Source organism: Gallus gallus, chromosome 2 (genome assembly GCF_016699485.2).
Source record: "Gallus gallus isolate bGalGal1 chromosome 2, bGalGal1.mat.broiler.GRCg7b, whole genome shotgun sequence".
NCBI classification, from domain to species: domain Eukaryota; kingdom Metazoa; phylum Chordata; class Aves; order Galliformes; family Phasianidae; genus Gallus; species Gallus gallus.
Window position 1 is genome coordinate 1,894,381 of NC_052533.1, and position 26,393 is coordinate 1,920,773.

The 26,393-nt window shown below is 46.2% G+C and overlaps 1 long non-coding RNA gene across 1 annotated transcript; it reads right to left on the reverse strand.

Annotated features, from left to right (window-relative positions):
- Nucleotides 1-1,796: 1,796 nt before the first annotated feature.
- On the reverse strand, nt 1,797-25,282 carry LOC121109611. The gene is made up of 2 exons (XR_005857475.2): nt 25,106-25,282; nt 1,797-2,468 (listed from the first exon to the last, which is right to left on the reverse strand). It is a non-coding gene; the product is annotated as an uncharacterized LOC121109611 (long non-coding RNA).
- Nucleotides 25,283-26,393: the final 1,111 nt, after the last annotated feature.

A 26,393-nucleotide genomic window follows, 5' to 3' on the forward strand; every position in this document is an offset into this window, starting at 1 on the left:
CAGCCCCATTTCTGTAAGGAGCCAAGACAAGGCAAGCTGAGTCTATGCCTGCTTTCACTGAATGTTTCCCCATTCTACCAATTTCTTACTCTACTCGAGGTAAGGGAGTAACCCATTAGACGTTTATAACATCAAAGATCACGTGCAGTACAATGGCACACGCAGATACACTGGAGGGGGAAGGGAACCTTTGACAGAGTTTTCTTTTTCCTTTTTTTTATTTCTTCCTTCTCTCTGTCTTTTATTTCCTTTGCTTTTCTAGTTTCTTTTTCTTATTTATTTTTTTTTCTCTTTTTTTTTTTTTTCTTTGAGTCACTGTCCCTGGAGGTGCTCAGCAACCATTTGGATGTTGTACTGAGGGACATGGTTTAGTATGGAAATATTGGTGGTAGTTGGATGGTTGGACTGAATGATCTTGGAGGTCTTTTCCAACCTTGGTGATTCTGTAAATCCCTGAAAGAAGGCTGTGGTGAGGTGGGGGTCAACCTCTTCTCTCAGGTAATAGTGACAGGACAAGTTAGATAGCCTGAACCTCCCCTGGAGCAATTTGAGCTGGATGTTAGGAAAAATGAGAAGTTTATTCTTGGAAGGAGTGGTCAGGCACTGGAACAGGGAGAGGGTAGAGTCACTGTCCCTGGAGGTGCTCAGGAAATGTGAAGATGTGGCACTTAAGGATGTGGTTTAGTGGGCAGTATTGGTGGTAGGTGGACAGTTGGACTTGATGATCTTAGAGGTGTTATCTAACCTTATTGATTCTATGATTCTATTATTCTTTTCTTCTCTTTCTTTCAGATGGGGGGGGAGTGGTTACATATGGCTGTTTCATCTGGATCATGATAACTATCAGAGAAAAGGAAAAAAAACTTTTCTTTTTTCTTATAATGTAATGATCACAATTATATCTCCTGACAAAACTCCTTTGGAAATCTACAGCATTTGTTTTTGCGATGAGGAGGGCTTTTCCAAGCCTGACAAAGGGAAAATAATGAAAATGCTTCGAGTGCCACTAGCCTGGGATTAATCTAAAAGAGGAATGTCAATAAAACATAATCTGCCACTCTTCAGCTGATACTCGTAATTAATTAAGTCATGAGACGTGGAGTCCAACGCTTCCCTTCTCCACTCCGCACTGCGTCCTGCCACCTGCAGCAGGCATTAAGCACCCAGAGCTGAGATCACCTGAGCGACCAGATACCTGCTGGGAAGAGAGCGTGACCTCACTCTTGTGTACTGCCAGCTCGTGCAGGCTGAGTACATGAGTACTGTCAGCACAGTTACTAGTACAGTGTGAATTCAGATAGCAACAAACACAGTGGCTTAGGAGAGCGTGAATAATCATGGGAGATAATAAACTTTCCCCTTGTCCTTAATTGTGATGATAGAAAATCGTCTTCCAGGGGTGACAGGTTCAGGAACAAAAGCCAAGCCAGGGACTTTCCTTGCTCCTAGGTCAGAAAGCAGACTCAATTCAATGATTAACAGTTTGACTTACACAAAGTAAGATAGCTTGGTGCTATAAAGAGTTATATGAATGTACTTTGCAGAGGTGAAGGCTGATAAGGGTCAATAACATCCAATTGTCTTCAGCAGATGGAGAAGATTTGATCTCTGTGATAATAAAAAGGGATTCTGAGGTGTCATTGCTGTGGTCCAGCAATTGTGTCCTTGCACACGTTCCTACCTTCAAAGGCCCACCTCTTTGGAAACTTAGTCTTTGAATGTGGGTGTGCTCAGGAAGATTTATTCTCTTTTGATTTTAAGTAGTCTTCAAAGAAAAATGTGAATCTATGCCTCTGTTCTGAACTTAAAGCTTTATTTCCTTTGGCATCATCTGTTTTATTTTTTTTTCTTCTACTACACAGAAATTCACCAGTGGCGTAGCACTGCCACGTAGGAATTCTCCACGCCTTATTTGAATTGCACTTCATTTACTAATTAGGTTACGTTTAACATCTTAAGCAAATGCTCCTTTCCTTCCTATTTATCCGAGAGATTGTTTTCCTGGGGGTGTTCCTTGAACTCTGTGTGTTGATGTATCAAAGTTGGGAGGTGGGTACGTCAAGATTCAGAAGCCTTAAAAATCGACTGTGTCTACTGCTTCCCTGGTGTTCTCAGCAGCAATGAGAATGGTTGGACTTGAGCTGTAGCATTACTGTCTCTTCAAACACGTTATATTGCAGCCTGCAATCAGCTTATCGAAGCAATTGAGAGCAGTCAAGAAGCCACAACCTTAGACTGTCTTGTGTTGGACTCCGGAGGCTTGTAATTATTGTGGTCAACTGTGATAGCCATGAGCAGTCATGCTGTTCCAAAATGCTGGAAACAGGTAGAACGAAGAAAAAAATGTGCTGCAAAGTGTACCCATGCCATGCAAAATGAGTGTATGTACAGTGCCCCAGAAGAGGGAGGTGATTCCTCAGCTCTGCTGCCAACGGTGTTCTTCATCTCAGCTGACTGGTGACTCCTCTCTGGAACAGCAAAGACACCAGGTTACCTCTGAATCACCAGATAACCTCTCTGGAGCCACCTAATACAGTCATCTTTCAGCCACTTTTATTCTTCGGTGGCTCCTAGAATCACAGATGAAGTGGGACAGAGCTTTTTGTTTTGAATGACTCCTGGATGTTCGAGTGGAAGGGGAAGGGATCCCTGGTTACTGACCTGGAGTTCGTGGTGGCTGGTATGGGAAAATACAAGCAAAGCCAAAGACATGTGATCAGAATCGTACTCTGTCTGTGCTGGGAAATCCTCTCTGGGACTGTCCTTAACAGCAGTGAGAAAGAGAGTAAGCCAATGTACTCATCCGTCATCATGACAGTATCTATACAGGCAGCATTTTTTATCCGAGGAAACTGTGCACTTATCACAGTAACTGTCTATAGAGTTTGCAGTACATTTCTCAGCCTGCTATCTACGTATCACCCTCAACCCTTTCTGTAAGAAACAGATCATGGAGTCACACAATAACCCAAGAGGAAGAGACCCACAGGCATAATCAAGTCCAGCTCCCGGTTCCACATATAAGTGCACTGCTCAAAGGAAACTGAAGCACTAGACAGCGAGGGTGGTAGAAGACAACTATTCAAACAGACAATCAGCCTTGAAATTAAAATGCATGCAAATGTATTAGTCCAAGAAGGTGAAAATCAGCTGCTTCCATTGCTCCTGGTGCTAAACTCATGAGCGGGGGGGAGAATGGTGTTCTACTAATAGATGTCACTGCTTCTTTCTCCATGACAGGATGCTCTTCAGGGGCTTTTGTGCCCTTCCCAACCACATCCATCCCTAATTATTCCACACGTACCCCTTCCTGTGTTCATGACCAGGTGGTCACCTAATCCACAACAGTTCTACACCAAGGCAACTGCATGAGTTTGAAACCCAGTAACGTGAATTTGTGAATCCAGCACAACAGGATCCTACAGTATCCTCACATAGGCTGAATGGGGTTCTCCCCCTCCAGGACTCCATCTCCTCTTCCATTAGCAGGTGGGGCATATTGGACAGCTCCAGCTGTCTATGAGGAAACAGTTCATCTCCATTTGCTTGAGTGAAGGATGGCACCTACCTGCAAGGCAGCCTTTGCCAAGCCACATCAGGCGATGGGAAGAAAGAAGAAAGTGTTTGACTTTTTCACCCTGAACAAACTGAGAAGCAGAATTCAGCCCTGTCTGGTTGCCCAGGGATAAGCTGAAAGGAAGAAGACAGCCACCACCTGTTGAAATGTTGCCACACAGATCCTAGAATTTGATCAGATATGGTTTCAAATCTGGCTTTAAGCACTGCTCTCTGGCCACAAAGGAGATCAAAGGGCAGAAAACCATTCCCAGAGGATGCCTTGGGGTTGCCATTCGGGATCATTGCCAGCACTGAAGCTCCAAAATCTTGAGCAGCTTTTTACAAAATCCTGTGTATCTCTGGGCCCTGCTATCATTACTTCCTTTCTCAGTTACACTCATACTCAGTAAGGGGGGATGTTTTCTCTCCCTCTATCAGATCTGTCCTCCCCAGTGTCCCTGTCTCTCCCCAAATGTCTTATTATACAAAGAGGGGCCCAACCCTGCTGGTCCTCTACTTCTTCATCTCCAGACAGCCAGTTTTTCAGTATCTCCCTGTCCCTGGATGTGTTCAGGAGCTGGCTGCACTGGTATCAGTCAGATACTTCTTTGGTGAAGGTTTGGTAGGCACTCTTCCTCTATTTGCCAGCAAGCACGTCTGTCTCCTACTTGCTCTCAGTCTCCTACAGAAGCTTGTAGTTTTCTCTTGGTGATGCTCAGACAGCAGATGGAAGCAGAAGGAAGGCTTATTTTCTCAGTGTAACTTCAGCTCTGAGAACTTAAGGTCTGAATAATGTGTCAGAGCTGTGATGGTTGCCATCCCTTCTGCTCTGCGTTCGCCTGAGTTTCCTGCCACCATGGCTTGATGCAATCAAGGAAATAGCACCGGATGTTTTTATGCCTCCTGGGTACCACTGTCAAAAAGCCTCTGATCACTGTTAATAACACTGGTTTCAGCCTGAGTTCTTCTAATGCAATTAACAGGGGGGAAACAGAATTGGCTTTACTGTGCCTCCACTGGGGCCTTGTGGCCTACTGACGCCACGTATAACTCCATGGGCCTACACTCTCTTCCTTCACATACACCCACATATGAAACAGTCGGAAGTTTAATCACATTTTTCTTCCCAAATTGCAGCTTCAAGGCGACTGGGTGACCTATAGCTGAAAATGGAGGCTCCGGATTTATTTTGATTAAGATGGATAAGCCCATTTCATATTCGCAGCAGAGAAGGGCAGTTTAGGATTGATATACATCACTGCTGGATGTGCCTCCAGCGATAAAGTCACAATTTCCACCATGAAACTGAATGCAATTTGAACAGAGCCAAGCAGCTGGCTGGGAGAGGGCTGGGCGGTGGCTATTTAAACCTGGCTTTGATGGCAGGTCTCGGGAGGGAACCGGCTGCTGTTTATTCAGCATTGCAGATGTTTTGTTTCCTCTCTTGTAGAGTTCTCATTTTCCTTTTCCAGTTTTACTAATGTGAAGATAAGGGAAAAAGGAAGAACAGGCAGAAGGTGTATGAATCCAGAACCTCCAGCCCAGAGGGACAGGTTGTGCTGGCCATGCTCTTCATTGCATTCATTAGGATTTGAATGCTTGATTTCTATGTTCCGTGGATGTTGAATGTGTATATATAAAGTCAAAATGGAAAAAAAAGTGGGTGAGCAAGACTAGGCTCTTTTTCATGTGAACCACTTATCAACATTTGCAGAACGCTGTATCCTGCTTTTATCAAGATGAACTGAAAAGTTCAAAATGCTGCCCTCCTCCTGTGCCCTGATAACCATCCAGCCTGAGCAGAGTGCCACATCTGAGTAGACACAATAACAGTAAGATCTTTCTTTGTCCAAAATTGTGCTGCAAAATGCCTCATATATATCAGTAAAACTTTTGCAGTCTTGCAAGTGTCAACTAGTGCAATGTATTGAGCTTTGGCAACAGCCAGTGCAAGGTCCAAAAGGAACTGATTTATGTCATGACACAGATGAAAGATAAAGTTAATTTGAAGAGTTAGTGATTGGATCTAGAGAGAATGTACCTCTCTTGACCAGAAAACCATGGCCCATATTAGCAGGGTGGTACAGAGATTCTTTGCTTGAAATAAGGAGGAGAAGGAAACCCAGTGTATCACAAGTTTGATCATTAATAACCAGAGTTCACAGATGAGAGGAGGAAGACAGACAGCAGACAATCCCTGTCCTCTGATGTCAAAGCACAGCATCACAACATCAGCATTTGGGACCATCTGCCCTATTTCCTAGGTGTGGCCTTGCTGGGAGAAACAGGGGTCCACAGATTGTTCTGAATAGGATTCAGTTGACAAAGGTGTAAGAAGGTGCGAATTCCCCATCCCTGGAGGTGTTCAAGGTCAGGTTGGATGGAGCCCTGGGCAGCCTGGTCTAGTGGGTGGCAACCCTGCCCATGGCAAGGGGTTGGAACTAGGTCATCTCTGAGGACCATTCCAACCTAAGCCATTCTGTGATTCCATTATTCAGTGATGGGCATTTCTAGTGAGGATATATCCATCTGGCTTCATACTGCAGACTCCAGTCAGTAGAGATAAATGGGCACTGTTATCAAGTGGTTCTTCTCACTCACTTCTTATGCTTTGTTCAGAACAGGTTGAGCTCCATGGCTGGCATGATGGATCTCTAGGAACTGTGGTGCTGATCTAGGCTGATGTATCTAGGGGCAGACTTCATCACAGTGCAGGGGTCTGTGCAGTCAGATGAGTGCCCCACCTGATAGAGGAGTCTTTTCTTTTGCCAGATTGAATACCTGGTTTTGCTCATGACTGAAGATAAAATGGTAATGAAGATCATGCAGTGAATGTGTACTGAAGAGGGTTAACATGTCCAGAGCCCAGAGAGACCACCTCCAGCTTCTGCCAACTCTCCACATGCCAACCCAATTTACAGTCATTATGCACTTGTCCACAGATGCCCATTTTGGCATATTCCTTCAAGGGGCAGATTAGGAGTTAAGCCAGTGTTCAGCACCTTTTCATTAGTATATATCTCTCCTGTGAGAAGCTGCCATGATTTATCCAGAAACATATGAGCATTCAGTTCTCAAAGGTTAAAGATACTGTGAATGCATTGAATCCATTGATGGGGCTATGGGCCAGAAACTCTGCAACTATTGCTCTCCTGAGGAGCCAGGACAGATGCAGCCTGGATAAAAGTGAAGAAGATGAAAATGGGAGCTTCCACTACAAGAAAGACACTGAGGCCTTGGAGAGTCTTCAGAGAAGGGCAACAGAGCTGTGAGGGGTCTGGAGCACAAGTCTGATGGAGAGCAGCTGAGGGAGCTGGGATTGTTCTGTCTGGAGAAGAGGAGGCTCAGGGGAGACCTTATTGGTTTCTCCAAATCTCTGAAAGGAGGTTGAGGTGAGGTGGGGGTTGGCCCCTTCTCCCAGATAACAGTGATAAGACAATAGGGAGTGGCCTTAAGTTGCACCAGGGGAGCTTCAGGTTGGATATTAGGAACTATTTCATCTCAGAAAGAGTGGTGATGCAGTGGCATGGGCTGCCCAGGGAGGTGGTGGAGTCACCACCCCTGGAGGTGTTCCAGAACTGTGGGGATGTGGTACTGAGGGATGTGGTCAGTGGGCACGTTGGGAGTGAGTTAATTTTAGAGGTCCTTTCAGCCTTAATGATTCCATTCTTCTGCATCTGACAAGACTAAAATGCAGATATTTGAGTCTCCAGTCTTCTGTAGTCATTAGGAAGGAATGGGCCCATCCAGACGGCAATTTGCTCACCCTAAATGAACTGCCTAAGGTCAGTCTGAAAAGGATCCCTGGGGAGGGCTCACATACAGCTGCTGGTCCAGAGGAGGACCTCAGGAGGAGCCCAAGAACCTCAGATGTAGATTCTTTTCTACTTTTTGTATTTGGAGTTAAGGAAATAACCCACATTAAGGTGCTGAGGATGGGTGGGTGTTTGGCCACAGCAAGAGCAGCACAAGCTAAAGGTCAGTGGGGAGAAAACTAAATCCGAGTGCAATAATCCCACTGAATCAGCACAGTAAAGCAACTGGGACTGCAGAAGATCAGGTCACATGTGTTTAAGTTGCATCTCAATCCCTGTCTAAAAGAACACACCATGGAATCCTGTGCTTCCTAAGGGAGCTTGCTTGCTTGCTTTGTCGCCTGCCTTTCTTTCCGCCATCCCTTAGGGATAGGTTGATAAGATATCCCAACTGCGTAAGAAGATGCTCCTGGCTGAATCACACCCCATGGAGGGAGTGATGTTCTGCGCCACACGATTCCAATGGCAGCATGGCTGGATCCTTCTTAGCTCACCGGGATGCTTTTCAGTCTGAGCCGGACTCATTACGGAGTCAGAGCAACTCCTGCGCTCTGCATTCATTTACGCTCAGAGGCATTCACAAAAAGTTCATCTCATTTCTCAGTACCAGGAAATCATTTCACTTGTCAGCAAGACAGAGCCTTTTTGATCAGCCTCAGACAGGATGTCTCAGGGTAAATACCTCGCTGCCTGCAGCAAGGTGCAATCTGCGCTCTTTTCCAGGCGTGATTTCCTTTGTTTTCCACCCTCAGGTTTTCTTTCATACAACCAGCGCTGCAGACTGGGACAATTTGCACACTGTTTGAGCCCATTAGATAAGTTTTCAGCCTTTTCTTTTCAGCCTTTCCTTTCTTTCTTTCTTTTTTTTTTTAACTCAGAAAGGAATGAGGACCCAACAGAATAACTTTTGCTGGACAACTTTTTGTTTGAACTTGCCCCCATACGTGGTGTAAGGGTAAAGTTCCTTATGATAAGGGCAGTGAGGCACGGGTTGCCCAGAGAGGCGGTGGTGCCCCATCCTTGCAGACACCCACAGTCAGGGGATGGGGCTGTGAGCACTGATGGAGCTGTGGGTGTCCCTCTGTACTGCAGGGAGTGGGACCTGATGGCCTTTAGAGGTCCCTTCCAACATTAAGGATTCTACGATTTATCTCTGCAGGCTGATGGAAAATTCAGCAGATGTTGGGTTCAGACCCACAGGTGGGACACAGACCTGTCCACGTCAGCACACAAACCATGCTGGGGAACGGGGCAACAAACAGGAGGAGGACGGGTGATACCAACCTCTGACACATCCGTGCTGCTATGTTGTTCTTCCAAATGAGCAATTCTAAAACAAAAGGAAAAGGAGCACTCTCTAAAAGTTCAGATGTTTTGATGACATTTTTGAAAGAAACTATTTCCACCCACGCAAGCTTTTCATTTTTCAAATTTTCCTTAATTGCTCTATTGTTATCTCAGCACTCAAACTTTGATCAGAGCACTTTGATTCAAATGAAATGTTTTATTCTTAGTTGCCAGTAGCTCAAAACATCGCTTAATCTGATTGTTCTAATTACAGGGGTAGGGCAATTTGCCTGCTCAGAGGACAAGGTACCAAATGGTCCTTTTGCTGTAGCCTACAGGTGCCATAGCTGAGGCACATGGCTGACCACAGTGCTCCAAACAGGGCAGAAGAAGTGTGCATTTTTAGTTTAAAAAGTTGGTCACGTCAGAGAGGAAGGGACATGAAAGGAAGCTGTGGATGCCCCATCCCTGGAGGCATTCAAGGCCAGGCTGGATGTGGCTCTGGGCAGCCTGGTCTGGTGGTTGGTGACCCTGCACATAGCAGGGGGTTGAAACTAGATGAGCATTGTGGTCCTTTTCAACCCAGGCCATTCTATGATTCTATGATGAAAGTCAGGGTTCAATTCCATTCCGTCCCCCAGGCTTTCTGAGTAGCATCCATCTCAGTAGGCACAACTGCCTCTCTGAGCTCCTCGTTCCGTCTGAAGTCACTCAAGTGGGCAATTCACCTCATCCTATGTATATATCAAACATCTTCACTTTCTAAAAGTACCAGCTTCTCCCCTAAGTCCTTAATCAGAGCCTAGAGGTATAATTTATCTGCCTAAAAGCAGATTTCCAGGGTCGTTTGAGACCCATGGGGGTCTCCCACTTCACATCTAGCTGCCACTTCAGGAGACCTGTAGGTGTCCTCCTGTCCCGTGTAGGGGCTGCCAGCCCCACACAGATGCCTCAGATACCCCAGATCCCATAAAAAGGCACTAAACACATATATTCTGTCAACTGAATAGGGCTGATCACAAACTTTAAAAGAAGAAAACAGTACTCTCCTAGGAGTCTGCTCCAGTAAGTGAACCACCCTCCCCATTAATACATCTTTCTTTGCTGCGTTGTGTTCTTGTCAAGATTAAAGAGCCCATTACCATCCAACATTTTCCTCTCAGTGATGTACTTCTAAAGACCGCAATCAATCCCCCTATTGACTGCAGTGGGGTAGATGGAGTTTGTGAGGTTTTGCTGTAAGATCTATTTCCCAGCCCTGAAATCGTTTCCAGGGGCAGCAGCAATAGGCGGCGTAGGGCAAAAAATAATCTTTGAATGGAAAATGACTCTTTAAAAGAATTAATTCCCAGTCAGTGCACATCATTCACAGGACTCGGGATTGCAAACGTATAATAAAGACTTTTTAAAGACCAATTTCTGCTCCTTCACAGCAGCACTGCTAGCACAGAATGCCATTCACACGCTCAGGAATGAATCCTGCTCCGTACAATGCAAGTCTCCTCTCACCCCACACCTGCTCTTAGCTCTCATGGGGTAAGCAGCCAAGGTGAGCTTTCTACAGGAATTTCTCACGTTTCCTACACTGAGAAAAGCAGGTAGCATGTGAGCTCATGTGTCCCCCAGTGCCAAGGGCATGGGAGCAGGGAGCTCTGCCAAACAGCCAAATAGTTGAAGGGAAAGTCATTTGTTAAGTCACCCGTGCCGTTGGCTTTTATTACCGTGCTACCAACCTCTACTGCTTCCAACAGGAGGAACAGAGACATTTATTACAGTCGTCAGCTAATGCGGGGAAGTAATTATGCTAATGAACAAGACAAACAGAGATTTGTGAGGCAAAGTCAGAGGAATTAGTTCATGCCATACATCAGAGCACATTTTAGCAGGGTATGGGTGACACACATTCTCATGACTGATGAAGGAAGGAACTGAACCAGCAAACTCAGGAACAGAGGGGCAGGCAGCTGTCGCTGCTCTGGAAAGCAGCAATCTAAATGATAAGGCATGGAGAGTACCTGGCCAGGGACCTATGAGACATGCACAGTCCATGAGTCCAACCTCTACATTTTATCTGAAGGACATAAACCACACAGCTGAATGCCACCCAACTGCCACAGACATATCATAAGAGAATGAACCACTCTCTCAACTCCCCAGTTAATCAACGCATTCTTGGGTTCTGCCGATGCACGTTGTCTTATTGTCTTTCCTTTCTTCATGTTTGCTTCCCACTGAAAACCCTCCTGTGACCTTTGCTCAGCTGATAGCTGGCAACTTGTCCATGGGTTAGGGTTAGGGTTAGAGTAACCTGTCCATGCACAAAGGTTGTGGTGTTTCAAATCACTGCAATTAAAGGTATTTAACACCCTTAGGGCCAGTTTGGGCATCACAGCGCAGGTGTGAGCACGTCAAAAAAGCTCATTCCTATAAGCCTGAAGTGATGGTAGCATCACAGAGATGAATCATTTCAAACCCAGAAGTGTAAATCTGAATGTCACTCCACACTTACATCTTAGATGGTCAATTGACACATGGTGCCATGGGACAACCCATGGCACCAAACCATGGTTCTGGTTACAGAAGTGTATGTGTCCAAGTTCCTGGGGCTGGGACCTGTTTCAGTAGAGGAAATGGAACAAACTGCATTGCTATGAAGTTCTGCCTTGGCTGTCCTAGGTTGACCTGGATGCTCCTAGCAGCAGGGAGGGTTTGCGTGGCAGTGAGCTTGGGTGAGGCTTCTGCCTCGACCATAAACCCTGCTTGTTTGGCAGGATGGGTGGGAGCTCTGATTCCCTGGACTAATATTATCAGGGTACAATCAATTACACTGAGGTTCTTCAAACTTATCAAGCAAATGCATTAGGAAATGTGTTATCTGGGAGTTTGCACAGGCAGTCAGTTGAGGAAGAAAGGAAAGTGGGCAGCAGAGCTCTCTTACGATAGATTTCCAATGTGTATCCAGAACTGTCCCTGGATGCATTCAAGGCCAGGCTGGATGTGGCTCTGGGCAGCCTGGTCTGGTGGTTGGTGACCCTGCACATAGCAGGGGGTTGAAACTAGATGAGCATTGTGGTCCTTTTCAACCCAGAGTCATCCCATGGAAACTGGGATGTCATAAGGATTTTCACTGTCACGCACACATAAAATAGATGCTAAAGACCAAAAACATCATCACTTCATGGATGCAGAGAACAGTTTCAAGTACCATTATCCCTGCTTGACTTGCTCTTAACAACACAGCTTCCTCCCAATGCTTGTTAATGCCAGCCAACCACTGACAGATACCATCAATGCTAATAAGAAGCATGGTTGCTTGGCACACAAAGATCCTTCTGAGAGCTCCTAATAACTGAAAAGCAGCTGCTAATACAGCTACATCCTCTATGGATGTAAGTGAAAGCATCTCTAAATGCACAGAGTAAACTGCAAGGGAGTCATATAATCTCTGTTGATTTTATGGCAGTAATAACATTTCCGTTTCAAATCTACCATTATTTCAAATGAGAAACTCCCAAAGATAGACCACAACCTCTCTCTTTCCTCTTGTCATGTTATTTCTTTCCTTATGGCAACTCAGAAGTGGTCCCAGCACTGAGGATTGTGATAGCCCATAGGTCACTGTGCACTAATCCCTATGGTAGCCCAGTAGGGAAGGAAAATGTCCACTTTACAGATGATATGCCTAGAGGTGCTGGTGTAAAGGACCAACACTATGTCCTAGGACAGCTTGCTAGGTCCTGTTCTCTATCTCTGGAGTCAATAGGTTCACATCCCAAAGGCTCTGTGGCCGTCCCTCCTGTTGGCTATCTTTGCCCACGCAGCCTTGTGAGCACTTAGCTACAGGATGAAGGTCAGAGAAAGACCCCAAATGGCTTTGATGAGAAATACCTACAGTTAGTTACACAGCCTCGGGCTGCATTCTTGACAGATCTAAGACCTCATTAGCGCAGCATTGCATTTACTTACGGAATTTGTAATGCACCTTGGGATAAAGCATGCTATATAAGTGGAACATAGCCAGCAGTTATCAACAATTCAAACAATGCAAAAAATCAGAACTCTCAGTACTTATTCACTTCATCTCTCTCGCAGTTCTTTGCAATGCTGGATGTGCAGAGGAGGGAAAGAGGTCCGAAGGGCATCAAGGGGAGTAATTGCTTCCATCTGATTTGTGGAAACTGTTAACAAGAAAAGGTGAAAATCTCTTTTCTTTCAAATGGGACTAAAAAAGCAAAGATTTGGTTGGAACATACTATAAGGCTTGGACAGAGCAGTATTTGTACCAGTGTAGTCAGTGATGGCTGCAGGTACAGAGAAGTGACTTCTAAGACAACATGCGGGGTCAGGGGTGAGCTCAATACAGCTGAAGCAGGAACAAAGTGAAGTGCAGCAACTGCTCCATAGAGTCCAGATGTCACACTGGGACCTCCCGCTGCACTGGACCTGTTTTGGTTGGGATGCACTGGGATCAAAGTCCTCTGAAACGCTGAAAATCCTTTCACAGTCGCTGTGTTACAAATGCATTTCTGTGTTTAGATGAGGAATAACCTGGTGAGCTGCTCTGCCATCCATTTATATCCTTCACTGAGTCTTCAGCATTCTTCGCATAGTCCCCCTGCAACAGGAGGCTTCTGTCTGTCCAAATATTTATCTGGGTGTCATCACTTGAGTATCTGAGCATTTATTCTTCTTTAAACAGCCTGTGTTTAGGGGAAGCAGCTTCGTTCCTGGTCATGAAGAACATCTCCAGAAGGATGCCAATTGGGCCAGAGTGACATTGCCAATGCTATAACAACATCAAATCATCTTTTTAACAACTCCAGGTAGCCTGCATTCCTATTTCATTCCTTCCAAGAGAAACCAGGTCAATCGTGTCTTATGTCATGCTGCAGAGATTGTCTACCAACAGAAAAAAAGAAGAAACCTGGCAGCGATTACACCGAGTGCCCCATGTCCTCGTGTACTTTCTCCAGGGGGAAGCAACAGAAAGCAGTCCTGGCATTCCCAGTGCAAACAAATCATAGAGTCATAGAATCATAGAATGGTTTGGGTTGGAAGGGACCTTTAAGATCACCTAGTTCCAACCCACCAGACCAGGTTGCTCAAAGCCCAACACAGCCTAGACTTGATCCCAAGTAACCCAGTGGCAACCATTAAACTTGCAGTGCCTGGGCTTCCTCCTGCCACCCATCTGTGCAGAGCAGCCCAGGGGCAGTGTTTTATAGTTCTAAGAATGAGCCAAGGGCCCAAGAAGAAATATCCATGCCTCTGGAAAGCCAGGTTTGATACAAGAGGGCTGCAATCTGTCTGAGCAGACAGAGTTAAAGGAAACAATACGGTCATTTCATAGTTGGCACTAGCAAAAGCAGCAACTTCTCCTGTTCCGGAACCTGGAATTGGGAAAGAAAGGGAAGAACACAGCCTGCCAGCACTGAGGGCACCACAGACATGCCATGGGAAGCCATGGGGTTAAGCTAACGGCCAGCTCCAGGTGGGCAGGATGGTTCCTTCCTGAATTCTCTTCTAGAGCACCAGAAGCTTTGAACACTTCACAGAATCACAGAATCATAGAATGGCTTGGGTTGGAAGGGACCTCAAGGACCATCAAGCTCCAAACCCCCCGCCACAGGCAAGGCCACCTACCTCCACATTTAATACCCGCCCAGACTGCCCAGGGCCATATCCAACCTGACCTTGAACACCTCCAGGGATGGATGGAGCATCCACAGCCTCTCTGGGCAGCTGTTCCATCACCTCACCACTCTCACAGTATAGAACTTTCCCCTGAAATCCAACCTAAATCTTCCCTCTTTCAACTTAAAACCATTTCCCCTTGTCCTGCCAATATCTACCCTTTCAATGAGTTGACTCCCCTCTTTTTTACTTTAGTTCCATTTCTAGTTGCTAAAGGCTCAGGCAAATCCATAGGACATGCTACAGCAAGCCTGGCTGCAGAGGTTCCTTACCCTGGCTTGGTCCCACCACTGCAGTGAGAGTATCCACCACCAGCTTAGCTCCAAAGCTGCTATCCGACCCTTTGCAGGAACAGAGCTCCTAATCCTTGCAAGTCTCTTCAAACCACCCACATGGATTTATTTTAGCAAGACAGTGAAATGTAATCCAGATAGAGCAGAAATACGAAAACAATAATGAAAAGTAACACTGATATTAGTTGACGCACTGAAATCAGTGGCAAAAAGGGTGCTCAGGCATCTCCCTCCCCTACCAGCTTTTAGTTATATGAACAACTGAGAAAGGAATATTTCCTCCATGAGTTTAAGGAATTTTCTGATATTTTTCCCACTGGAAATGTTGCACCCATCCCATTTCCTCCAACACCACCTAATGGCACGCAAAGAAACAGCAGCTGTATCTGGATATATTGTGTATAACTGGTGTTGCACGCTCCTACGGGACATGGTGCACAGCTCCGCCGTCATGGGTTTGCTTCAGTGCTGCTCCAGGGCTGCTGGCCATGGCCATGCCCTTCCAGATGGACGTGTAGGTTTAATGGCACCAGGCAGGGACCTGCTGGCTCCCTCTTACAACCACAACCAGGCCACCCACTGTACAGACCTCTTCTTAAGCAGGTCTTCAACTTACACCTCTAGGGATGCTCACATGTAGATGAGGATCACACAGGATGGGATGATCACATGGCAGATGAGAATCTCCCTTCACTGACCTCACAGCAAGACATCAAAGCTTGAGCTTCTGGGCCTCTTTTCTCCCCAGGTAATCTTCCCTTATGTATTTCTTCCAGCCACGTTCCATACGTTTAGCATAAGAAGCATTCAAAATGTAGTTCTTCTGACGCATTCCTGTGGATAGGTGTGACGCTGTATCAACATGCAGTGTATCAATACATCCTATTTTCAGCAGGAAGTTTTGGTGCCAGGACGTGTTTAGTGCTCTAAGTCTGCTTTTTAATGGAAGCCGTAAGTGAATGTGAACGTGCCTAGGTTAGCAATGGAATCTTAATCAAGAAGTGACACTGTGGGTTTTACCAACAGAGGGGATGGATGCCTTGGAGAAATACAAAGCCGTGCTTCTTTCTGCTCCCCCAGAAAGTCAAATAATGCATGTTTTTAGCAGTGAATTTTAAGCAAAAGGCAGGTGTGACCCAACTCCCTCTATGCATCTTTCCAGACACTCCACCCCAAGCCTGTAGAAATGCACAGGGTTGTTGTGGCGGACGCGTGGTGGTGTTGAAGCTCAGACAATTGGCCCCGTCGATCTGGCCTGTCCTTCTTGCCAAGCAGAAGCTGTCCTCCGGCAGCATGAGGAGAGCTGTGCCTGGCTGATGGGCAGCTCAGCTTTGCCCTTTTGAGAAGTTGCAAAGCACTCATCTTCCTCTCTACACTGCACAGCCGTTAATTTGAGCATCTGCCCTCCAGAGATCACCCAGGCTCAAGCATTCCTCTGGATTAGGAATAAAAGCATCATTTGGCACTGACAGGCACAATAAAAAGAGACCCTGACAGGTCTGCAAGAGCTGAAAGCTGCTGGCAACGTACAGAAAAAAAGTCAGTGTCTGTGGGGTGTCAAGGATGTCTTGTCTCTTGAAGGGCAAAGCACAGGGAGAGCTTGCTTTGCTTCAGCTAAGCCTTATCCAAGGACTCTGAAGAGAGAAATCTTCCATCCTCAAGAACCCAGCTCCATTACACACAGGCAATGGGGGCTTTGTCCCACACCTCCCAAGTGATTTTGGTGGCTGTTTGACTTAATACGCTCCTCAGCTTCCCAGATTTCCCAGTGAGACCCCCTGCCTGGCCCTAAATCCAGGTCAGATATTAGGAAAAACTTCTCCAAAAGAGTGGCGATGCATTGGAAGTGTGCAGGGAAATGGTGGGGTCACTGTCCATGGAGGTGTTCCAGAACCGCGGAGATATGGCACTTGGGGACCTTACCAGTGGGCATGGTGGGGGTGGGGATGGACGAGGGGATCTCAGAGGGTTTTTCCAACTGCAGCAGTTCTATGATTGTATGATTCCGTAAAAGGGGACTAAAGGCAGCCTGGGGAAATTTGGGCTGCTACGTTGCTCACAGGACTGACTAATGAAGGTGCTGACTCTCTTTTTTCCTTCCCTTCTACCACACAAACCTCTGAGTGTGCATCCTGTCTGTGCCTCAGTTTCCCCCATTTGAAACACACGGTGTTGGTTATGGCTACAGAAAGCTCCTGGTGGAAGTGACACAGGGCAACACATCCCCTTAGTATCTGGGGGCCAACCCCCTCCATTACTACACTGCTCCTGGCAGAGTCCCTTGGCTGGGCACGAAGATGCTATGGGAGGAAGACAACAGCAGTGTCTGGGGGCATTTGGATCCATTCAACACACCTCAGAGAAAAGGCACATGCTTTTTAAGTCTACCTTCAGCAGCAGAAATCTTCTCTTGTTCGTTCATTACGGACATGCACGCTGCTTTGCATCATGCTTGGTGAATGCAGAGGGGTCTGTTCCACCTCCCACATACAGGGCTAAATTTGCCTTCTTTTAACATCCAGTTTCTCAGCTCTATTGCCTTTTCACACAGAATTTGAATTACAATTGGCTGCACTTTGCAGGCAGAGCAGGAGCAGACTTCTCCTGTTTGGTCATGTCTGACATGGGTGTTTGCTCCTTGCTTGTCAGAATGCAGAAGGAAAACAAGCAGCACGTTTATCTTGGTCACACAAAAATCAGCCTGGCCCTACAGAGCAAAGAGAAGGGAAAGCACCAGCACCCTGCTGCCTTTTACGCTCACACCATATAGACGTAACCAGCAGGGAAACCTCAAGGCACTCCACATACACCTCCTGAACCTGTTCAGGCTGTCTTTTCCTAAACACAACATCCGTGGGCATGCAGAAGGTGCTCCTCTCAAGTTTCCTTGTTGCTCATTCTTCTTCAGTTCTGAGGGGCAAAAAGGCACCCTCCTAACATCCACAATTGGACCCAGAGGTCACCTGTAGCCCTGGCTTGGTCATGACCTGCCATGTTCTTCCTCAGGACTTCCTTTCCTCTGGGATAAAGACCAGGAGGCAGCTTTGGGGCATCCATCTCCAACAGCTTTGACAGCAAACTCAGAGCAGCGGAATCTGCTGTGAGCTTGCATGCAGACACATCCCCATGCACATCCAAACAAAGCTTTCTCAATTGGGTCCAGAGGATTGCTATGAGGATGCTCAGAGGGCTGGAGCACCTCTCCTACAAAGACAGGCTGAGTGAGCTGGGCTTATTTAGCTTAGAGAGAAGAAGACTCTGGGGAGACCTCATTGCGGCCTTTCAATAAGTAGAGGAAGCTGATAAGCAGGAGAGGAAGCAACTTGTTAGATGGGTAGATAGTGATAGGGCAGCGGGGAATGGTTTTAAACTAAAAAGGGGAGATTTAGATTCAGTGTCAGGGAGAAGTTTTTCACAGAGAAGGAGATGAGGGGATTTTAATTATGGGAGGTTCTGTCAGAGCTCTGTCCCAAATTTCTAGCACAAAGCAAAGAGGAAAACTCAACGCCAGGCACCAAGCATCATCGGACTGCAGCATCCTGCTGTCTGCTGAGCTCTTCTGCTCTGAGCAAAGGGCTGAGATGTGGATGGCAACGTCTGACTTGAGCAGCTTCCTCCTTGAAGAGACATGGAGCCTCAAGACAACAGGGAACTCCCAGCAGAAGGCCACTCAGGGAGCCCGAGGGAGGTGGTGCTGGCTCTGTCACTGCTTTAATCACCCTTTCCTAATGGTTTGCCTTCCCTTGAGTTGTTTGGAGCAGTCTTTGATGTTAGAGGGAAGGACGGGTGCAGGACTCAGTGGTGCACAGACACAGATGTACTCATTGCCCTGAGCACTGCAGAAATGACGGAAAACATGATGGGAAAGGACATCAGGAAGACACTTTTCTACCTTCTGCTTCAAGGCTTTGTTAGTTTTACCTAAACTGCCTTGATTATGTGTTTCCAGCCTTCTTTCTGTAAGAATTATATGTTCTTCCCCAAAATCCCTTCATGTTTTGAACTACCCTTACCATTAAAAACCTTTTCCTAACATTTAACTAAAACTCCCCTGTTGTGGGACAAACCTAAAATTCTTATCCTTTTCCCTTCAGATATTGAAAACAGTTTATTCCCTTCAGTTGCTATGTATTACTGAAGACTATTAGCATCTCCTCTGCTCTCTTCCCCAATGCTGAATGCATTTATCCCACATGGCAATAGGTCATAAGCTGTTCTGACACTTTTTTTCCACCAGATCACAAAAACTGTCCTTCACCCAGTTTGGCCTCATTCTGAGGACTTTTCCTTGTCTCCCACAACCCTTAAATATCTGCTCTTTGGCAGCTCTAACCCCGTGAGTCATAGAATGATAGTCATAGAATCAAAGGATATTCCACATTGGAAGGGACCCATAAGGATCATCGAGTCCAACTCCTGGCTCCTCCTGTGGATGCACAGTAACCTTCTCCATGATGAAGCCATGGAACAAAAAGAGATACCTTTGCCATAGGTTTCAAACACTACCTGCTTTTTGCCTCAGCTACCACAAGCAGTATCCCTGAAAGAGTTATTTCTCAAATGGAGGAGAATGCTGGATTCAGCCATGCTTATAGTATAGAACTAAACAGTACAGGGATGAGAAGGGGGTGATTTACTGCCAGGTTTGCCATTTTTTACATGATGAGAGGTAAGCCTCAAAGCCAAGGGTTTGTGAGACTGGATACAGTCTTTTTGTCACCTCTGAGGGACTCCTAGAGCTACACTCATAACAGTAAAACAGCAATGGGAAGAGTTTTTGAGCACTGAAACTTGTCTGTGCCATTAATGAGTATGAGTACCACTGCATGTTTGACTCACTGTCTGGTGGGAAACAGCCACTGCAGGGGCTGAGTCACCATCCCTGGAAGTGCTCAAGAAGTGTTTAGATGTTGCATTGAGGGACACGGGTTAGTGGGGAAATATTGGTGGTAGTACTGGAAGTATTGGTTGGTTGGATTGGATGATCTTGGCAGTCTTTTCCAACCTCGGAGATTCTATGATTCTGTGATTTCCAAAGTCACACCTGCTGCCTTGGAAAGGTATAACGGGAGATGTCAAAAACAGCACACAAGTGAGCAAGAAGTTCAGAAGAAAGGACAGCTCAGGCCGTGGCAACTGAACTCAACCTCTGACCCCTTTTATTCTGCATTATAGAAGCGTTATTACATTTACCACGATGGAAAGTCTTTTCTCATCAGTTCATCTCACCATTCCTTCTTCTCTCTCCTGTCTTCCCACAGGCACACAGGTATTTGCACATGGCTATCAGACAAATCTGCCCCATAGAGCTTCCATAGGCAGCAAGCAAACACACCCAAGCAAACATATGCCCAAACACCCCGATGCTCCACCCAAGAAAACCAAAGTCTCCAGGTCCATCTCTTTTGTTAGCTTCCCATTTTGATCAGACCAATGTTATTTAGCTTTCCCCACCGAGTTCCCCTTCATGAACTCATTTATCTGCACCACTTCTGAGTCAATGAGATTTCATTGACTTCTAAGGACGCGCTCTGGATTCATGCTGGTTGAACGGATCAGAACTACTCGGCAATTCCATTCAATGTTCTCCCCTCAAATCAATACTTCCTAGATGAGAAGAATACCTCAGAGTGAACGTAAATTCTCCGGAGCATAAGATATTTCATTACAACACAATTGCCTGCTTTGGTTCCTACAACGAATTCAGTCTCTGAAAATGATAATAGATATAACTTAAACTAAAACAAACAAGAAAATGTCCCATGTGAAAGATGATGTAAGAATGCCCTTGGCAAACTCTTTTCAGAAAGCTAGATTATTTAATCACCGTTTTTAAGGGATTTATCCAAAATGTAAAGGCAAAAGATGTCATTCAGAGGGAAACTCCACTTGATTAAGGAGAACATGGATGTGGACACCCTGCTTCAGGTGGTCCTACTGGAGCAGGGTTGGAGCAGATGGACCCAGAGGTTCTGCCAACCATGCTGTGATGCTGCAACACCTCCCTACACAAATCCAGGGATAAAAAGGTGCACCATACCATAAAATGCATCTTCACATCGCTGCTGGTTCATAGGTATGTATTGGTCTTGTCATAAAACTGTGTTGATGTTGTTGATGTTTCCTAAAGCTTCAGAACTTGAAGTCTGTTGAGAACGTAAGTCAGTGCAAATCCAGCAGGCTGCGGCCATCCAAGCTTCACACCCTTCTGGGATTTCTGTTTGGGACACCTGATGGCATCAGGAGGGGTTCCAGTGCTGCACAGCTCTACCATTCTGAACAGGCTGCCACTGCCTCAAGTGACTTGTCTCATAGAGTGGTAACCCGGCCTGTGATCAGAGGGAATGGCCTCAAGTTGCACTGGGGAAGTCCAGGTTGGATATCGGTCCCTGGAGGTGTTTAAGAACCATGCAGATATGGCTCTGAGGGATGTGGTCAGTGGGCACGGTGGGAGTGGGTCAACGTTTGGACTTGATAATCTTAGAGGTGTTTTCCAGCCTTAAGGATTCTATGATTAGTGTAACAAGGCCCAACAGCAGCAATAGAAGACAGCAGAAGAACAGCTTCATTTATGGAGGACAAGCCATGAGCAAGGTGCATTTTTGCATCCAGTGATCTGAGAAATAGAGTGAATCACCAGCTGATCTCCTGATGCCGACGTCCTCAGCATCCCACAGGGCATATAAACTGCCAGTCCCAACACCATCCATAGCTGATGTATCTGCAGAAGCCAGAGAGTGATCTCTTTTAATTTTTTTTTCTTTTAAAAATAGCTGTTTGAGGTCCTTTATCTGTTGACTGATGAGTTCTCTCATTAGTCATGTCCTCTCAGCATTAACTAATTGCTTTTCTACGTTTCTCAGCAAAAACCTCATGGTGCCAGAGTCATGCAGACAAACAATATATGATGAGCCAACAAAAGGCCATGAACTATGTGGTTTTTCCACACCATTACAGCCACAGTGAAGACATGGAGCAGCAAAGGCACTCACACTCCAGAACAAACAGAGTGGGGAACCACTTCTGAGATAACTCTGTAAAACTGGAGGGAACCAAACCCCTGCAAGACACTCACTGTCATTTACCTGTGAAGGATGGGGCACTTCTACTGGTGCAGAGCAGTCCTACCTGGTTAATAACATCACTATCATCACAACCAGACAATACAGCAGAGTTTTGGCTCGGCACAGCAGTTTGTCCTTCCATAAGCACCCTGACCTGAGCACTGGCTGTGGGAAAAGAAAGCATCTTCATACACAGCAGCCTTTCACAGTTGGCCTTGCAGCAGCTCAGCTTGGCACAGGGACAGGGAGCTTGGCTTTGGTTTGAGGAAATGTTCCAGGAGATGATGGCACTAAAAGCAGGAGTTATTCTGGGAAATCCACACAGGTTTTGGCTGTGGTCCTACAGGAAGGAGGAAACGTGGGCAGTGGAGTCAATAGCAACATTTTGTGACAGAGAGGTGAGCTTCACCAGAACCACAGGTGGGAGTCCCTGGCTGAAGCTGCTTCATCCCAGCTGAGAACACAGCCTTTCCACGTGAACTTAGATGCACGCCCCAAACAACAGCAGCTGTAAGCAAGAACAAAACAAACAGGGACTTGCAAGACTTCAGCTTGGCTCTCACTCCCACTGGTGGGCTTGTGACAGAGGGATACACACAAGTTCATCTTCCACACAGCTACACAAATGCACTCCCCATGGACATGTAGCTCTGCACCTTTGCACACCTACATGTGCCTACATGTGTGCATGTGTGGCTTTTTGTCACCCAGTGCTCCTGTGCCCCACATCAGTCTGCTCTGCAGAAACACACGGGCTCCTCAAAAGGCATCAGATGCCAATATTCAGACAACCAAATTCCAGTCTGCCTGAGTCAGGGGAACAAAAAGACTCAAAGACACGAATTTGCATGTCTTATTATCAGAACCACATTAATATTCAGATGTTTATCGCACCACTTATACCACTAATCATTTCTTTTTAAGAGCTGCTTGTATGCACTCTGTACAAACCTTCTTGCAGAAGAAAACCAGCAATTAAGCTCTCTCCAAGTAATTCCAGCCTGTCAGCCCAGCATCAGTGCCTGCTCGTCTGGTGTGTGCTCCACCAGAGCTGTATCAGCCTAACGAGCAATCTCCATACTTACAGGTAGTGACTAAATTTTGGGATAGAATGCAATGCACCCACGTTGTCTAAGAGCACCTGAGGTGCAAGGGGATGGGAAGACCACCAAGCAACCTCTCAGTGTGAAAAAAGAAAAGCCTCCCGTAGGCTTTAGAGATACACCATCCAGTTCCTTCCCTTCTTGTGCTAACCAGTGCCAAAGAGGAGGAGCTCAAACCTTTCATTAGACCAACCGTCCTCTCCAAAAACAAAGAGGATTGTCTGAATGCACAGTTCCTTCCTCGGACTGAAATGAAACCATAAGTATAGAAATGAAACATAGGGTAAGGGGAAAATCTTCAAATACAATTACGTTTAACATTTACATAAGCAGGCCTCACTCAGCTATGGCTACACAAGACTCAAAACGATGGGATGGTGAGGGAGAGAGAAGGGATAGAATTATTTATTAACTTATTTATTGCCTGCCACTGTTGGGGCAATGAGATACAGTATGGGGGGAAACGTAATATACCATAAAATCAATGTCTCTATTGATTTTTCATGTCTAGTAGATTTATATATTTTGTTTGAGGGGTCTGAGTTTCAACAGGTTTCATGGGTCTTCCCTGGGGATGGAGATTGAGTGATTGTAGATGAAGATTGATCATCTTCATGATGATTCAGATTGATCATGAAAAATACTCTCATTGTGGGCACTGCAGTGCTTCTGCTTGTACTCACTTGCCCGGCTGCTTTAACTCATACACACAGGGCATCTGGGGGTAGTTGGCACTCTGGACGAAGTACATTCCATTCTGGTACATAGCTTGGTGGATCTGGGCAGTTATTGGTGTACTTCTCACAGTGCTCATGGATAAGTACGGGCAAGTTTTGCCTTTGGTTCCTCACTACCATTGGGCTCCAGAGCCTTCACTAAAGTCTGTAAGCTGAGCCAGCATGGAGGGGGACATCTGAGGACCTGCAGGAGATCTTTCAATCAGATCCTTTTTCAGGATATGTTCTTCTGTGAGTATAATTCTCTAACGTTAACTCTGACACCTATGTTGATCCATTAAAACAAAGACATACACATAGACAACTGAGAGTCTACTGCTGCTGGGTCTTATGGCTCTGCATCGCTGTGAAAGATGTTTGGGTATTCAGGAAAGCCATTACATCATCATCATAGAATCACAGGATGGCTTGGGTTGAAAAGCACCACAATGACCATCCAGTTTCAACCCCCCTGCTATGTGCAGGGTCACCAACCAGCAGCCCAGGCTGCCCAGAGCCACATCCAGCCTGGCCTTGAATGCCTCCAGGGATGGGGCATCCACAGCCTCCTTGGGCAACCTGTTCCAGTGTGTCACCACCCTCTGTGTGAAAAACTTCTTCCTATTATCCAGCCTAAACCTCCCACCTCATTTGGAAGGTGAGATCTCTTTCCCAAGAAACAGTTGTTTCCATAGGTGGTCTCTGCGCAATGAATCCTAGAATGATACACTGGTGTGTACTGGATGGGCCCATCCATCAAGGCCCATCCAGTGGCAACCCCCACCAGCTCAGCCCCATCCCTCCTGCCCTCGAGCCCCTCCAGGGATTGGGCACCTCCCTGGGCAGCCTCTGTGGCTCATGCAGTCTCAGCACTACTTCGCAGTGCTTCAGTGGGTTTGGGGTTCCGTACGTGGTGATTTGGAGTTGGTTGTTTACCACAGATTGTGGTGTCCAGAAAGAGGATCTGGGGAGGAAGCAGGGTGGCAGGGAGGATGAAAACCAGTCAATGACAGCTCAGCACTAACGAGAGTGATAGAAAGTAGCCAAGAAATAGGAACAAGGGGTTTTGTTACCATTATTATTTGTTATATCCCCCACACACACAAATAATAAAGTTAGGGTATTTCTTGTGCCCCTTATAGTGCAGTGTAAGGAAAATTTAGCAAACCCACGGCTATGCTGACACTAAGAAGCGTCTCACGCTGCCATCCTGACTGCTTTTCAAGTCCCTAAATCAGCTGAACAGGAGGATAATGAATGCTGGAGAGGGAAAGCAACTGCACACTGAGCAGTTCTCTCATTTACTTTCTCCAGCGTATGCATCCAACTCTCCGGTGGCACTTTGCCCAGTTCATTTAACTTTAGCAGCTGCTAAATGAATATGTGATCAGAAAGCATTTCCAATAAATGTGATTACTCCTCTGCTGGGGAGGCCTGTGGCGAACGCAGCCCAGCAACATTTTATACGCAACTATAAAAAGAGAGGGAAGAAGTCAAACAAGGAGGCTTTTCTCAAGAAATCCCAGCTTAACTCAGTTCTCAGGGGCCAAAGGAGACCAGTGTTCAGATTCTAACCTGGTGGAAGCCACTTTAAACCGTGAGTAGAATTGTCTTCCATTGGATCTCTACGCTCCGCAGCCACGCTGGCGGATTTTAGGGGAACAACTCATTGGTGGAAACAACAGTGATTTAACGCAGCAGCAGCTGCAAGCTCAGCTGGGAGAGGAGTCCGGCTGTGTACACACATCTGCTGGCACAACGGCTGTGGATTTTGCCCTCAAGCATTCAGGCACTGAAACTATGCCCAGCTCTTCTCCCAGCGGTGCCTCCCAGATCGCAGGCAGCGGCCATAAAGCGCGGCCTCCCTCTGAGCAAATAAGATGGATGCAATAAAAACCTTCCCAACCTACGTTCATGCAGGTCAAAGGCACTGGTGAAAATGCTGTGCTTAAGTAAAGGAGAAACAAAGGGTAAGAGAAAAGAATAGCTGCGTGGAGCCCCGTTATTTCTTTCTCTTTAAGCATGCCTCCAAAAGGCACTGCAACAGAAGCAAAAAAGCTAAGGCGTTATTTTATTCTTGTTGTTTGCTGAAGGAACTCCTTTCTGGGCTCCTTCACACGCTCCCACAGCAATAGAACTGAATGCTGCATCAAGATGTTTTCTTCTTCTTTCTTCAAGCGCCAAACTGGAAGAGGGGGGAATTGTTTCAAAGTTTCAAAATGCTCTGTGGGGTGTTTTCATGAGAAATCTCATCATAACAGGCTGATTTCCACTGAACTGCTCTTCAGTAGCCTTAAAAAAAACCCTCTGTAGCTGCGTTATGCAAGAGGAAACCAAGAACAGAGGCAGCAAGAGGCCTTATATACCGCGCACAATGCAGAAGACTCTTGCATCGACATCAGATCTTCTGTTCTCAAGGGGACCTGAGCTTGGAGAACGGATGCTCTCATCACTTCCTTGAGCTTAGACTCTCTGCTATCCACGATGGCTGATTTCTATGCCTACCTGACCAAGGCTGAGTCCTGCGTGACCTTCCCCACCTCACGCAGGATCCGTAGGGAGGAAGAACGGTGCACAGGTTCTTCACGACAGTGTCAGAGGCCATCCATCTCCTTGGCCTACAGGACTCTCTGTTGAGACATAGACTGGTCAGTCCAAAATGGGAACACTCTAAGTCTTCACATTAGAAAAACACTTACTCAAACTGAAATGTAAATGTTGTAAGCTGCTTTCACTAAGATGAGTCTCCAAAATCTGGCCCCAAACTCAACTTGTGTACCTAAAGGGACTGGTTTGTCAAAGGTACTCTGAAAGGAGTCCTGCTGCTCAGGTACTTGAATATGCATCTCGCAATCTGGCACGA